The sequence below is a fragment of the Solanum tuberosum genome, unplaced genomic scaffold (genome assembly GCF_000226075.1).
Source record: "Solanum tuberosum cultivar DM 1-3 516 R44 unplaced genomic scaffold, SolTub_3.0 scf00025, whole genome shotgun sequence".
Lineage (NCBI taxonomy): Eukaryota > Viridiplantae > Streptophyta > Magnoliopsida > Solanales > Solanaceae > Solanum > Solanum tuberosum.
Window position 1 is genome coordinate 2,479,981 of NW_006238951.1, and position 13,781 is coordinate 2,493,761.

General features: G+C 35.1%; 1 pseudogene; it reads right to left on the reverse strand.

Moving 5' to 3' along the window:
- Positions 1–6,375: 6,375 nt before the first annotated feature.
- LOC102592183 (protein S-acyltransferase 11-like) lies at positions 6,376–8,826 on the reverse strand (annotated as a pseudogene).
- Between the last annotated feature and the right edge of the window lie 4,955 nt (positions 8,827–13,781).

Genomic DNA, 13,781 nt, shown 5'->3' on the forward strand with positions numbered 1-13,781 from the left:
TGTATAAATACAAAATTTATATATACTTAGCTTGTTTGTAAATTGGCAAGTGAATTATACAAACGAAAATATTCATAGTAAATGAAACTATAGCTATGAAGCGTAATTAGACAAATTGTAGCTAAGGAAACTTATTAAATTTAATATCTTTGCTATGTATGAAATTTCCTCATTTTTTGTGTCATATATTTGTTAATTTTATAATCTAAACGATTTTAAATAGAGGAGATATGGGGTCTTCCACCTCAAAAAATAGAAATTCAAAATACTTTAATTTTTGGTCAAACTAACTATTAATATCTTTTTTAAGAAAAATATTACTACTTCAATCACAATTTAATGTTCTTTATCAATTTTGTAGTGAATTTATTGGATTAAATTGACTATTATATTTGACTAACTTTATGAGAAATATATAAATTTATTTGGTCAAAATCTAAAAATGATAAGCACTTATTGAATTGGGTAATATTTTTTTCAAATACAGATCTAATTAACTCCTTGAAAATTATTTAAATTCATTTTGTCATAGTACAGTGATTATAAAAAGGCATAATGCATAAATAAGTCATTTAATTTGACTTTAGTAGACAGTTATGCCCTCTAACTTTGGATGTGCACAAGTAAACACTTAAATTAGTATAAAATTAGACAAGTAGACACGCACGTTCTATGTAGCATAATACATGTAGGACGCCACATAGGATTCAAACTTGTCATGTCGGATGTCACGTAGGACGAAGGTTTCTATTTATTCAGTGTTTTACAAGTTTAAGTGTCTACTTATGCACACTCAAAGTTGGAGGGCATAGATGTCAGCTAAAGCCAAATTAAAGAGCATATTTATGTATTATGCCTTATAAAATTATTGAACTAGCATAAGAATTAATATTACTAGATCAAAAAAAAAATCCTATAAAAAAACGAATAACTATATGCAAATTTTAATCACCAAATTAAAAGGCGAGTAAATAATTTGAAAAATGGGAGTCAGTCTAGTATACCGTAATAGTGAAGAATTAGCTAAAAACATATATCAAATACAATTTCTTTGGAGAATTGATCACCTTACTAATATTATAAAAAGAGAATTGTCATGTATTATTCTTATAATTAAAACACACTACAAAATATAATAAATGACAAATTTAAAAGAAATGAATGACTATATTTTAAATAATTTCTCGATTAATGTTAAAATATCACTATTAGCATAACAATAAATTTCTTTACAATAATTGATTCAAATTTATAGTCTAATTATACTGTAGTACTTTAAAAATTCGTGTCGCCTTTATTTGACAAATAACATATTTTTTAAAAAATGAATGAATAAACATAATTTTCAAGAACAGCTAAGCAAACGAGATGTGTATATAAAATCGGAGATACGAAGAAATTCACTTTATCATTTTAATTTCAAACTTTTAGAAAAAATATATAAGTCGTCAAAAGGAGATGCTTGAACCAATATATATATGATAGCCGATATTATTTTGTCTCTTCACTTACTTCAATTTTTTAAGGAAATAGATCAACAATCAAGAGGAACATATAAACACGGTTGAGAAGGTATTGATTTACTTATTCGTTATATTCATTCATTTTTATTTTTTATTCTCTTACAATGAAGGATGCGGATTGGGTGATGGTAAGTTTGTTTCAATCCAAATCTTGTTTCATTTCTTCATATTTTGCTTTTGTATACATCTACATAATTGTGGTTCATTTTAGCAAGTGTCGTAATTCTGAATTCATAGACAATTTCTAGTAAATTTTAGAAGAGTAAAGAGATTGATAGATGTTTGATTTTTTCTTTTTGCAACCCTGTTTCCTTTTTCTTTTTGTCGAAGGTATGTTGGAAAAATATCCCTAGCCTCAAAAAGTAGCGTTACAGTCTATGTACATCTTACCAATTTCAAATCATAATTTTTGTACATTTTATCTTTTTCAAAACCCTACTTATGAAATTGTACTGTGTATGTTGAAATTGTTGTTGTGTATTTATATGTATGAATAGTCTAATTTAAATACAATGAGACATCCATAGATTTTTCTAGTAGCATTCACTCAAGTCTCCGTTCTGAGAACGAGACTTTCATCCCGATCTGAGAATGAGTGTCGCTAGAGGATGATGCTTCCTTCATCCCTTGTAATCATCCTTCTATTTTTCTCCCAAAACTATAAGCTCTGTCTTTGCTCTCAGGTCTATATTTAATATCTTTCTCTTGTTTTTAAACATCATTTTCAATTTATGAAATACAATGTACATGTACAGGGATAATTGAGATATATTCTATGTATCTTTAACGGCTTATGTGTTTATTATTCTAATTAATTATCTTTTGTGATTTCTAGAATTTCATTTGTTTACCAACTTTGGACTCATTAAAATGGAGGGAAGATTTTACTTTGTGCGAGCATGAGTTGTGAATATAAATAATTAGTTAATTTTGCCTTTTGTATTTAATTACATAGTATACTTTTAATATGCTAGAAGCACAAAAGAAAAACAAAGAGGATGTCCAGACGAACAAGAAATTTTCTGGAAAGGATCAAGAGGACTCTTCCAAGAATATATTACATGACAAATGAGTGCAAAAAATTATTCATGGTATGTAATTTTGACTTATATTGATTTTTATTTTCCTTGTCCACTTTAAGAAATAAAGAGAAAATTAATAAGAATTTTCAATTTTAATCTTATTATTAAATAACTTTTTCCAAATTAATTGAAGTATTAGTAGTCAAATATTGAATTTTAAAGTATTGCTAATAATTTGTTTTTAGTATAATAAATACTTGACTAATATTTTTTCAAGGGAACAAGGGGAGCAATTCTTAACTTCCCATGAAAGAGGGAAAGAACGAAAACAACCATGAACAACGAATTATTCAGGGTATATAAATTATTAATTATTCTATATCTTATAATTGACTCGTATTATTAATTATCTTTCATTTCATTATTCATGATTTTTCAGCTGAATTTGAGAGCCTTAATGATGATAGACCACTGAATAATCCTAATCTTACTTTAAAGGACAATAACATTGACAATACGCGTTTGTATCCCCTCCTTCATGCTTGCGAGGTACTTGTTCAACATTTATGTCAATTGATATAGAGTATGCTCATTGTATTTATACTTTTCTATGTCCAATCATTTATGAAAAATAATGTGGATTAGAAAGTGAAAAATTCAAAAAATGCAGTGAAAGCAACATAAGACAGGATCAACTTTGGAGGAGGAATTTCCTAACCAACAACAAGAAGATATTGATGGTACTTATAAATTTTACATCTTACAAATTGAATTTATGTTTTTAATTATCTAAATTTATCGAAAGTAGAGATGAACCCTAAATTTTAAATCAATAAGCTCAAGATAATTGAAATTCTTGACCTAAATGGTACACAACATAGTGGTAGTCTAATATACAATCATTAGATTGAAGCTCCCGTCTAAACTTATAATTTGTTTCACATATATCATGTAAGCTTACATATAATTTGCAGGTGAGTTAGAGCTCAATAAAGTTACATGTGAAGATGGTCGCACAGATAATTCTGATCGTATTTTAAATGACAATACTATGAATTATGGCCCAAAACTTTTGACAAGAGATGAAAAGGATGGAAACTATCATATCACTCAAGGAATACCCAGAAGTATTAAATTTCGTTCCATCGATAACCTCTATAAGGTAATTCATAAAAAACATGCCTATCTTCCTCTATAACATTAAGTATTTTCACAAGTTTCTAATATTGTTCAACAATAGTTTTTTTAAGTTGCATTTACAAATTTTGTTAATTACTTCTTCAGTTCTTCTTTATTAATTATCCTTTACAAAAGTTGTTTTCAAAATTCGTCAACAAGAACAACGTGATCTCTCTCGAGAAATAAAAAATCACATTCGATATCGAGGATCTTTCCAGAATAGTCTCTCTATCTCTACGAGATAGTGGTTAGGTCTGCATACACTTTATCCTCCCCAAATCCTACTTTGTGGATTTCACTTAATATGATGATGTTGTTGTTGTTGATATTATACCAAATCAATAAAGGTAAGTATTTCAACATCAAAATGTTCACAACAGGTTTATGAATTCATAGAGTTTAAATAGCTCAGACAACATGTAATAGATCTTCTTTCCTACAATTCAACATAATGATCTTCACAATAACTAAAGGCATAATACGTAAATGGACCCTTTAACTTGACTTCAGATGTCATCTATGCCGTCCAACTTTGGGTGTGTACAAATAGACACTTAAACTTGTATAAAATTGAACAAGTAGACATACACGTCCTACGTGACATAATACATGTCGGACGCCACGTAACACACAAAATTGTCATGTAGGACGAATGTGTCTATTTGTTCAATTCTATAAAAGTTTAAGTGTATACTCGTGCACGATCAAAGTTGGAGGGTATAGTTATCAATTGGAGTTAAATTAAAAGGCATATTTATGTATTATGTCATAACTAAATAAGCAATTGACGACAACAATACACCGGTTATATGTCCTTATGAACACCTTCACTACAACAAATAAAGAAGGCATAATCTAGAAATATGCCCTTTAACTTGGCCTTAGCTTACATTTGTACCTTTCGACTTTGACTGTGCACAAGTAGACACTTAACCTTGTATAAAATTGAACAAGTAAATACACATCATACGTGGCATATAACGGGGAAATTTGCATCATACATAGTGTCCTACGTGTTTTATGCCACGTAAGACTTATGTGTCTACTTGTTCAACTTTATACACATTTATGTGTCTACTTGTGCATACCCAAAGTTGGAGGGCATAAATGTAAAATAAGACCAAGTTAAGGGTCACATTTATGTATATGCCAATACATAATTTAGCGGCAATAGTATAATTTGCTGCTATATTGTATTTAGCAGCAATAATTAATAAATATAATTATTTATAACCAATACTCTATATAAATGTCATTAAAGACTATCGATACTGGATGCAATGACATTAACTCAGTTACCGCTAATTATCTCTTTTGTTGTAGTGCTTGTAAGTGAAGTGCCAGTGTCACACTATACATGACTCATGAGAATGTGAAGGGGTCGTAGAAAAATACTATAAAAAGAATGACAAAACATTTAGAATAAAAGAGAAGTGTGATAATCGAAATACAGTAGAGACAGAAAAAGTCCAACTGTCACAAAATTTAATTAATCCAAAAGGAAAAAACTAGGATGAGGATTTATCCTCTGAATTACATTTTAACAAAAGAAGGAAAAAAAACATATTCAAGGTCAAGATAAAAACAAGATTATATGCTACAAGATTACAACAGAAAAAAAGTTTGAACATGCCTACACCAATCCAATCCATTTCACTTCCTCTCTTCTTTAGCTTCACCAGATTATAAGGGTCTTTTCCTCCATTGAACTATAAATAGAGTTTAACAAGAAGGGGGGGGGGTATTAGGTAGGCTTCAACTGTCTAACCTATTTCACTTGTATTTTCAGTGTACTGAGATATCATGCCAAAAATGGGGAACAAATTCTTCCAGTATTTCTACAGAAATTTGTAATGTATGAAGGAATCTATATGTATACATCATATGTCCACCTTTCCGCACGAAAAAATAGCATATACCTGATAAAAACCTGCATAGCATCATCAGATACCACAATCAGAATCTTAGGCAAAAATGTCATACATAAACTATTAATCATGCCCCCAAGTCATGGACCAAGACTCATTTCTCCCTCTGTGGGAAGCCCAGCATAATAAGCTCCCCCCCGCGGAAGGACATTGGGCCTTATGTACGCAGCCTCACCTTGCATTTGCAAGAGGTTGTTTTGCTTCCTCTACGTTGGTAAAATCTCTCAAACAATTACTTCTATTACTAATACATATGTACAAAATTTTCTCTTTTCAGGAAAAAAGAGTTTAAGAGAATAAATTAACAGATCCATAGGGTGAGAGGCCAGGGTTTCCAAAACAAAACTAGATCCTTGCTAACACCCAAATAACTGACGGACATTTCAGTGAAAAATGAAACACAACTGTCGTCTAATTCTTATGTTGGAGGCTGCCCAAAAAGTCCTAAGTGGAAGTGTTTCATTCCGAGGGCAGTGCCAACGCAGCCATGTAGGAACCTGAAGTATGTACCACCTGGCCTATAAGGCAATAGTGTACTTAATATAAGCACGTGATCTAAGAGAAAAATCAACTTATACAATGTGATTTCCAACTAGAATCCATCAACTAAAGCAGTATTTGGGAGAATTCAAAAACTTACAACACACTAATGGCTCTATGAAAATGAATAAAGAGAGCAAAGGAGGAGAAATTGATTCACCTTCATTTTTTGTGTCTCTTCTTCTAACTGAAGAAGCTTGGCAAATATCTTGTTCTAATATAAGGGAAGCCAAAGAATCGGACGAAATTTTGGCAATCCTTTACTGCAGTACCTTCACCCCCTGATGCACTTATATGACTCAAGTATGTCTTGCCTTCATATATGAAACAGAGTTGCTGCCATAAAAGCACGCTTAAACCTATCTCGATAGAGACACTAGCAATAAACAGGTAAATAAGAACAAGTCCTCACGCGGGTAAAACAACATAGAACTCATAAATGCAACAAAAATATCTTTTAACATTCTCATAACCAACTTTTGACCAAAAGCCCCACTCAGAAGGTGAATTTGCCAGTTGTTTAATGGTGGCCAGATATGATAAACTGCATATATAGACATGACAAACGCGTAAATCATGCCAATGATTGCTGAAATAAGGAAAAGGACAAAATACCGATTGTTTGTTGCACCAACACAGTTTCCAATCTGATAAATAAATGTTATCATGAGGTCAATCACACAGGAATTAGATGGGAGATGAATGTACATCCAGATGAAGTATGGTGGAAGCCAGAGAAATCAGGCAAATTTTTAGTTAAAGGTTTCTATGTCGCGTTACAGGAAAACAACAGTATGTTGGTTCTATTTCATCATTTTCAAGGAAACTTAGATAGAGACAAAGGCCCCTATATAATTTTGGTTGTCATCCCTCTTTGTATAGGATGATTAGTTGGAGAAAATGGAAGATGTTATGAAAGGATGATACCATGATTGGAGTAAATGATTTTAGCCTTTTTTAAGTCCCTTACTCTCTTGTAAAGCATTACCGCACCTCTTTGCTATATTTGTGAATAAATATTCTTATCATCAAACAAGAAATTTGTCCCTCTTCAAGGAATTGGAGCAAGAAACACCACTACGTCAATTCATAAAAATTCAGTAGTTCTGGATATTGTTCATCGGTGAGCATGCTACAGCAAGTAAAATCAAAATATATGCACCCGGAACCCAAACCTATACTTGATTTTCTGTCCATATTTTGAAAGGAGCTCATTTTCTCCACTCTCCCCATTGTGAGTTGTTCCTAACTGTTAACCAATGTTACTAAAAGCCATTGCTTCATTGCTCGAATGGATGATGTGAGAGGTCATGACCTTATGGGTGAAGCCATGCAATTCAAATAAGTGCGCACTTCAAACAACGATGCACAAGAGGGTCCTCAGAAATAGTTGATTATTTGAATCTCGATTTTGAAGAGTTGAATTAATAACAACATTATTTGTATATTGGATGCTGAAATTAATTAGTTATTTTAATTGATTGATTATTTTAGTACAAAATTCATTTACATATGGTATGTTTAAATTGCGCTTCAATTATTTATTGTTTTTCAACCTTGTTGCTCTTTTTTCACTTTTGAAAACACTGCTAGTAACTCATAAGTATCTTTGGCTTTGCACAATATTCACAAAATCTATAATTCTCAAGTGCTCCTTTTGTCACAGCAGGATAGCTTCCCCACAGTATGTTTGGTGGAGCACCAGCAGATCTAAATGCAGAAAGGCTAAAGGTAGACAGGGTAAATATGGACAATATTATAGCAATCAAAATGTTAACACCGCCACCGGGAGAAACTAATACCGGATAAATGGCCCAAATACCGCCACCTGAAACACCAAAAAGCATATCAAAACTGAATGTATGATAAAGTCTTACATCTAACAACAAATTGAGATAAAGTTGCAAAGAAATGCCCATACAATTAACGCAATACCATACAAGAAAATATACATAGACAGATAAGAGTGAGAGACAAAAATGTATATATTGTGGAATTTGATGACTTTTATGCTGCAATTGCAAGGATTTGTTGCATTGAATGACTAGAAACAATAAAAAGGCAAATTAGTAGTACGACCATAAACTGTTTGAGCATCTAAATAAGAGACAATAGGAACTGCGTACATGCAGGATGCATGAAACAGCCGTTATCTGTTTGATTAGCATCAATCATAGTGACCTAGTCTAACTTTAAATTCCACAAATTTCGTTGATACTGCAGTCTTGGTGGCTTCAAGCATAGATAAACTTCTCGATTTCTCTCCATGCTGTTTTATTTCAGTGGTTAGGAACAAGAGAAGTAGCAGAATGGCTATAATTAGCAGAACCGAGGGATATACATGAAACACAAAAACAAAGAGATGTCCACATTGACTTCTGCCGCATTAAAAACTGACATGAGAATCATTTAAATGGTGCAAGCTTTATATAAAGATAAATCAGATAGAGAAGGCGATAACCATACAACTAAAAGTTCAATCATGAAAAGAATCAAATATTCCCGTAGATCAGGGATGCATGGGAGATGATGGATGTTTGATCACTTACATATTACCAATAGCATGAAGACAATGAGGATGCTGACAAAGCACCGGTCTCGCTGTTTCTCCCCAATATACACGCAAGTGTACATGGTCGCTCAAGTAATATAGATTCTTAAAGAAACGAGTTATGTTCCCAATGGACTTATGATCAACTTATATTTGATACTCAATTCTACAAATAAAATAAAAGTAACTGTTTTCAGAAATGGTCATGATTATTAACTACTACTACGAATTATACAATAAATAAAAGTAACCAAAAGTGAACTACTTTAAGATGATGTTTCAAGCAAGTAAAAGACAATTCCAGGGCCGCAGCATGCAATGAATCTCATGTATCATATTGTCGGCTTAGAATTAATTTTAGTTGTCAAGTTACTGGTTTACAAGGTTAATTGTATGAGTCGAGTATCAAACCTCTAGTCGCCTACTCTAGTTAGCTGTCTAACTACATCGTTGAGCAGGGATAAACAGGCATAACTGGCGAGCATTTATATTTCATCATGTTTCGTAACCAAGCAAGTTGTTCGTCCGGGCGTCACTCCTGAACACAAATAACCTCAACTAAATGGATCGATCGAGCTCTCTATATTCTCTGGTCTATCTAACCCCTCCTCTCTCAATTTTAAGATTAGACAATATATTTATCTCTAGATGGCCAGTCAAGAAATACTAAAATAAGAATATAAAAGTAACTTATAATGACAACCAAGAATTAATTCATAAACCTTAAATATTCAACATTCGATTCGTAGCTACAACCCCAGAACAAGGGCGTTTATCCACTCATACTATTAGAAAACCACAAAATACAATTGTTCATGCGATTTTCGGAAAATAGAAGAGTTAGAAGATCGAAACCTATTACAAACGATAAAACTTGATCTTGCACCCCAACCATGAAAATATGCTAAAAAGGGACATTTTAGTTGAAGAGTATGCACTTTATCAAGTTTGAGAATCATCATGAAAATTAGTGTGAAAGCATAAGTCATGAGCATATTCAATATATTGATCATCACAACATAATGGAAAGATACTATGAATACCCTCAAAGTCTACTTGTGCCATGCATAAGTAAGATCTCATAATCCTACCCATGCTAAGTAAAGCTTCTTGACCAATAATAGTTTATAATTCATCTTCTTGATTACATTGGGAATAAGACTTAACCGACATAGACCATGTGAACTTAACATTGAATCTGGTGTCATGCCCCACACTGAAAAGAGGTGTCTTACTTGCCTAAGGTAAAACTAAAATGTATTAGCTTTTAGGTGGATCCACTAGCTAAATGGCCTATGGGGGAACATAGTTATGGGATAAGGAGATTGTTACTAGAAACCCCTACCTTACTTAACGGGGGAGCTTCCATCTCATGAGATTAACTTTAGAAACCCGGCTTTCCTAACGGGAGACCCTCTATCTAATATTCAATATCCACTCAGTGCTAAGCATTACTTCCCACAATTACATGTTTAGTCTTGAATTGAGTTTACTTGCATGGAAGAGTGCCTTAACTCACCATCCAACACAATTCATAAAATAGCTCATAGATTCAATATGTGAGAATGGACTTTTAACCTTAGAATCATCATATTGTGAGAAGAACTTTCACATCATGTTCAATATGTGCTTATGAGAATGAGCTTTCAATCAACACAATAATTAGATTATAATCATGTTCATAAAGTATATACAATGAGTCTACAATCATGTATAATTCTCATGTTTACCCTTCTTGGGTCAAGGATCACCTTCCATCCAATACATCTAGATTTACAACATTAGATATGGATAATAACATGATTCAATTGACTAAATTACTATAAGCACAATCTCATAGTATTCTTTCTTCATCAAGTCACCCACATCACAAAGGCATAAATTGGGAAATATGGGATTTCATGGATTCTTGGGAGATTTCATCATAAAACCATAACAAAACAACAATTCAATCATAATATAAAGTAATTAAATCAATAAAAACGTTTTTGAAAAGGAATCCATGACTTGAAGTAAAACCCTAACTTTTTGGGGAATCTACTAGTTTTTTATTTTATTTTATTTGAACGACCCTTGGGGGGGTCAGGGGCTTAGCAACACCCCCAGGCCTTAGCATTAATAACAAAACAAAATTACAAGGAGGGGGACATAAACCTTACCTCCGAACCTATGGTGGTACATGTGTCAACCTTCCTATAAAGGCTAGTCGACTCATCCCCGTACTAGAAAAGGAACCTACTAACTATGCGCCTAGAGGAGAGGACTCCTCTCCGTACATCATAACTAGTAAGCAATAAACTAGGGAGACTCTCCCCTTACATGGAAAACGAATGGAAAAACTAATCTAGAGTCTATCTAAAACTTAAGGCGGTTGCTTGATTCTCTTTATTTTCTTCCTTCTGAAATTGGATACTCCCATCCTCTCTAGCAGGTAGCTACCTTTAGCAACTGTAGGAAGCTGATGATGAGTGTAGTATTGTCTGATAATGTCTGAGTTGTGGCTTCCCTTTGCAAGGAAATCTGCTGTACTGTTAGCTTCCCTGAAGATGTGCCTGCATTCAAAAAATTCTAGCTGTCTAGCGAGTCTGATCAGTTCCCTGATGTGCTGCTGAATCTGCCAGGGAAGTTTGGATTTATAGCTGATCCAATTATTCAGCAGCTTTGAGTCAACTTCGAGGATAATCTTCTTAAAACCATGTTGAACACACCAGTAGATACCTTGCTGCGCTGCAAGTGTCTCTGCTAGTTTGAAATTGATTTTGGAGGGACTCCATGGATGAAAACTATCCATGGATCAAGGACTACCATATCTTGAAGAAAAATTCTCACAAAATTTAGTGGAAAAGGCCTCTACTTCAAACCCTAGCTTGACTTTCTTCTTCTTCTTCCTTGGAGTTCTAGAGAGAAGATTTTGGGGGATATTGATTTTAATTTGGGAAGTTGGTAGTTATGATTTAGATGACTTAGTTTAGGGGATTAAAACACTTATATAGTTAGTAAAAAATAATATAAATTGACATCACTTAATAGTTAATTAAAATTGAAAACCCTAAACTACCCTTCAACTAACTCCCAATAACTATCATCCAGGTGTGACCCACGACCCCCTCACCTACGGATCGTGGTTGGACCCACGGACCGTGCTGGTGAAGCATGGGTCAGGGTCTCGGGCTGGTTCTGGGATCTGATTTGGCAGGCTTGACCCACGACTCCTATCTACGGGGTGTGGGCTGACCCACGAGGCATGGGTGCCCTCCGTGGGTAGTGCCAGGCAGCCTCCTTGAGGCTTTTCCTCAAGGACCTAGGGTTGTTCCTTGGGGTTTAGACCTTGATGTTCCAACACGAATACATGAATTTTTAAGGAAGGGGAAGGTACGTTCAAGGCTCTAACCCTAACGTCAAGCCCTAGCTAGGTCTACTAGTTTCCGGAGTGTTACAGTCCACATCCTTCATCAACCCAATAATGTCGGCCTTCAAGGCTGTCACCTCCTCAATAGAACCCCTTCCTCTCTCACATACCTCTACTCTCTCCGTAACAACATCAATTGAAGCCCTGAGAGGTGTAAATGGAGCAGCAATGGCTCCCTCAATCATCCTATGAACAACGACCTCTAATCAGGAGGCACACACATTGGCGGATTGGGCCAAATGCCCTGGGTGATCGGACACATAGAAGCAGAAGTACCAACAATAGATCTAGGGGGCGGGGGACCAACTGAAGTACCAGGAGCATCAGAAGGAGTGGAGCTAGAAGTACCTGAAGGCTCAGTGGCCGGAGTAGGCATGCATGCCTCTGCAGGTATCATATCAATGTCAACCTCCGGGGATACTAGGGCTGCTCGCCTGCTATTAACCTCGTCCCTCGTGTACTCATCCTCTATACGCTGGATATCAGTAGAAGAAGTGGGTGTAATCTCAACATCCCTCTTCTCATCTCGTGAAACTCTGGTCCGTCGACATAACTCTGTGATCAGTACCAGGAATGAGAGGGATGTCTGGCGCTGCTTGGCCCACATGGACATCTCCTGCTCAATGATCAAGCTCAAATTAAGCTGCTTCCTAGCAATGATACTCCCAAGGCAGGCTGCCTTTGGGTGGCGGAGGATAGACTCGTTCTAGGACGGCATGATCAAGCTGCTAATAAATACAAACCAATATCTAGCCACATTGAGATCCTTCTTATCTATAGGCACTCCGGCATCAATCCACCTCAGGGTGGTGTCAAAAAGCAGGGGGACAACCAACCTTTCAAGTCATCCAAAGTCTGAGTCTGGATCATGCTCTGATAGTCATGCATGAAGTTGGTGGCATGCTCAAACATAACATTTATATCATCACTTCTGCATCTAACTTTCTTCCCTCGGACCATCACAAAGTCCACCGGCTTGAATGCACTAGCCTTCTTCTTCCCCTGAGGCACCTATAACACCCCAGAAACTAGTAAGTTAGATTAGAGAGTTCTAAAGTCTTGCATGAGAGTTTTAGAGTTGATGATGAGGGTTAGGCTCGTAAAATAACTTCCCGAACTTAGTATGAATGTTTTAGGGTTAGGGCGTCAAGGTACGAACCCCCAAGGACCACCCAAGGGGTCCTTGAGGAGGACCTCAAAACAGCCCCAAAAGCTGTCAAATTTGTAGCACTTACGAAAGCCACCTACTGGCCGTAGATGGACCCACACCCCATGGGTTGGGGTCGTGGGTCAAGGCCTGAGTTGTCCTGTAACTTGTAGCCTTAGTCCAGCACCTACTGAGGTGCAGCACGATCTGTGAACCCACCCATGGTCTGTAGGTGGGGGTTTCGTGAATGGGGACAATTTTTAAGATTTAGTTTTTAAGTTAGGGGCTAGGGGTTAATTAGTAGTTAGTTAGGGGTTAATGGAGGTCGGTTAGTTAGTTATTAAACCACCTATATAAGCTTAATATAGAAGAAGAAGAAGAAGAAGAAGAAGAAGAAGAAGAAGAAGAAGAAGAAGAAGAAGAAGGACAAGGAGAAGCAGAAGCAGGAGGAGGAGGAGGAGAAGGAGGAGGAGAAGAAGAAG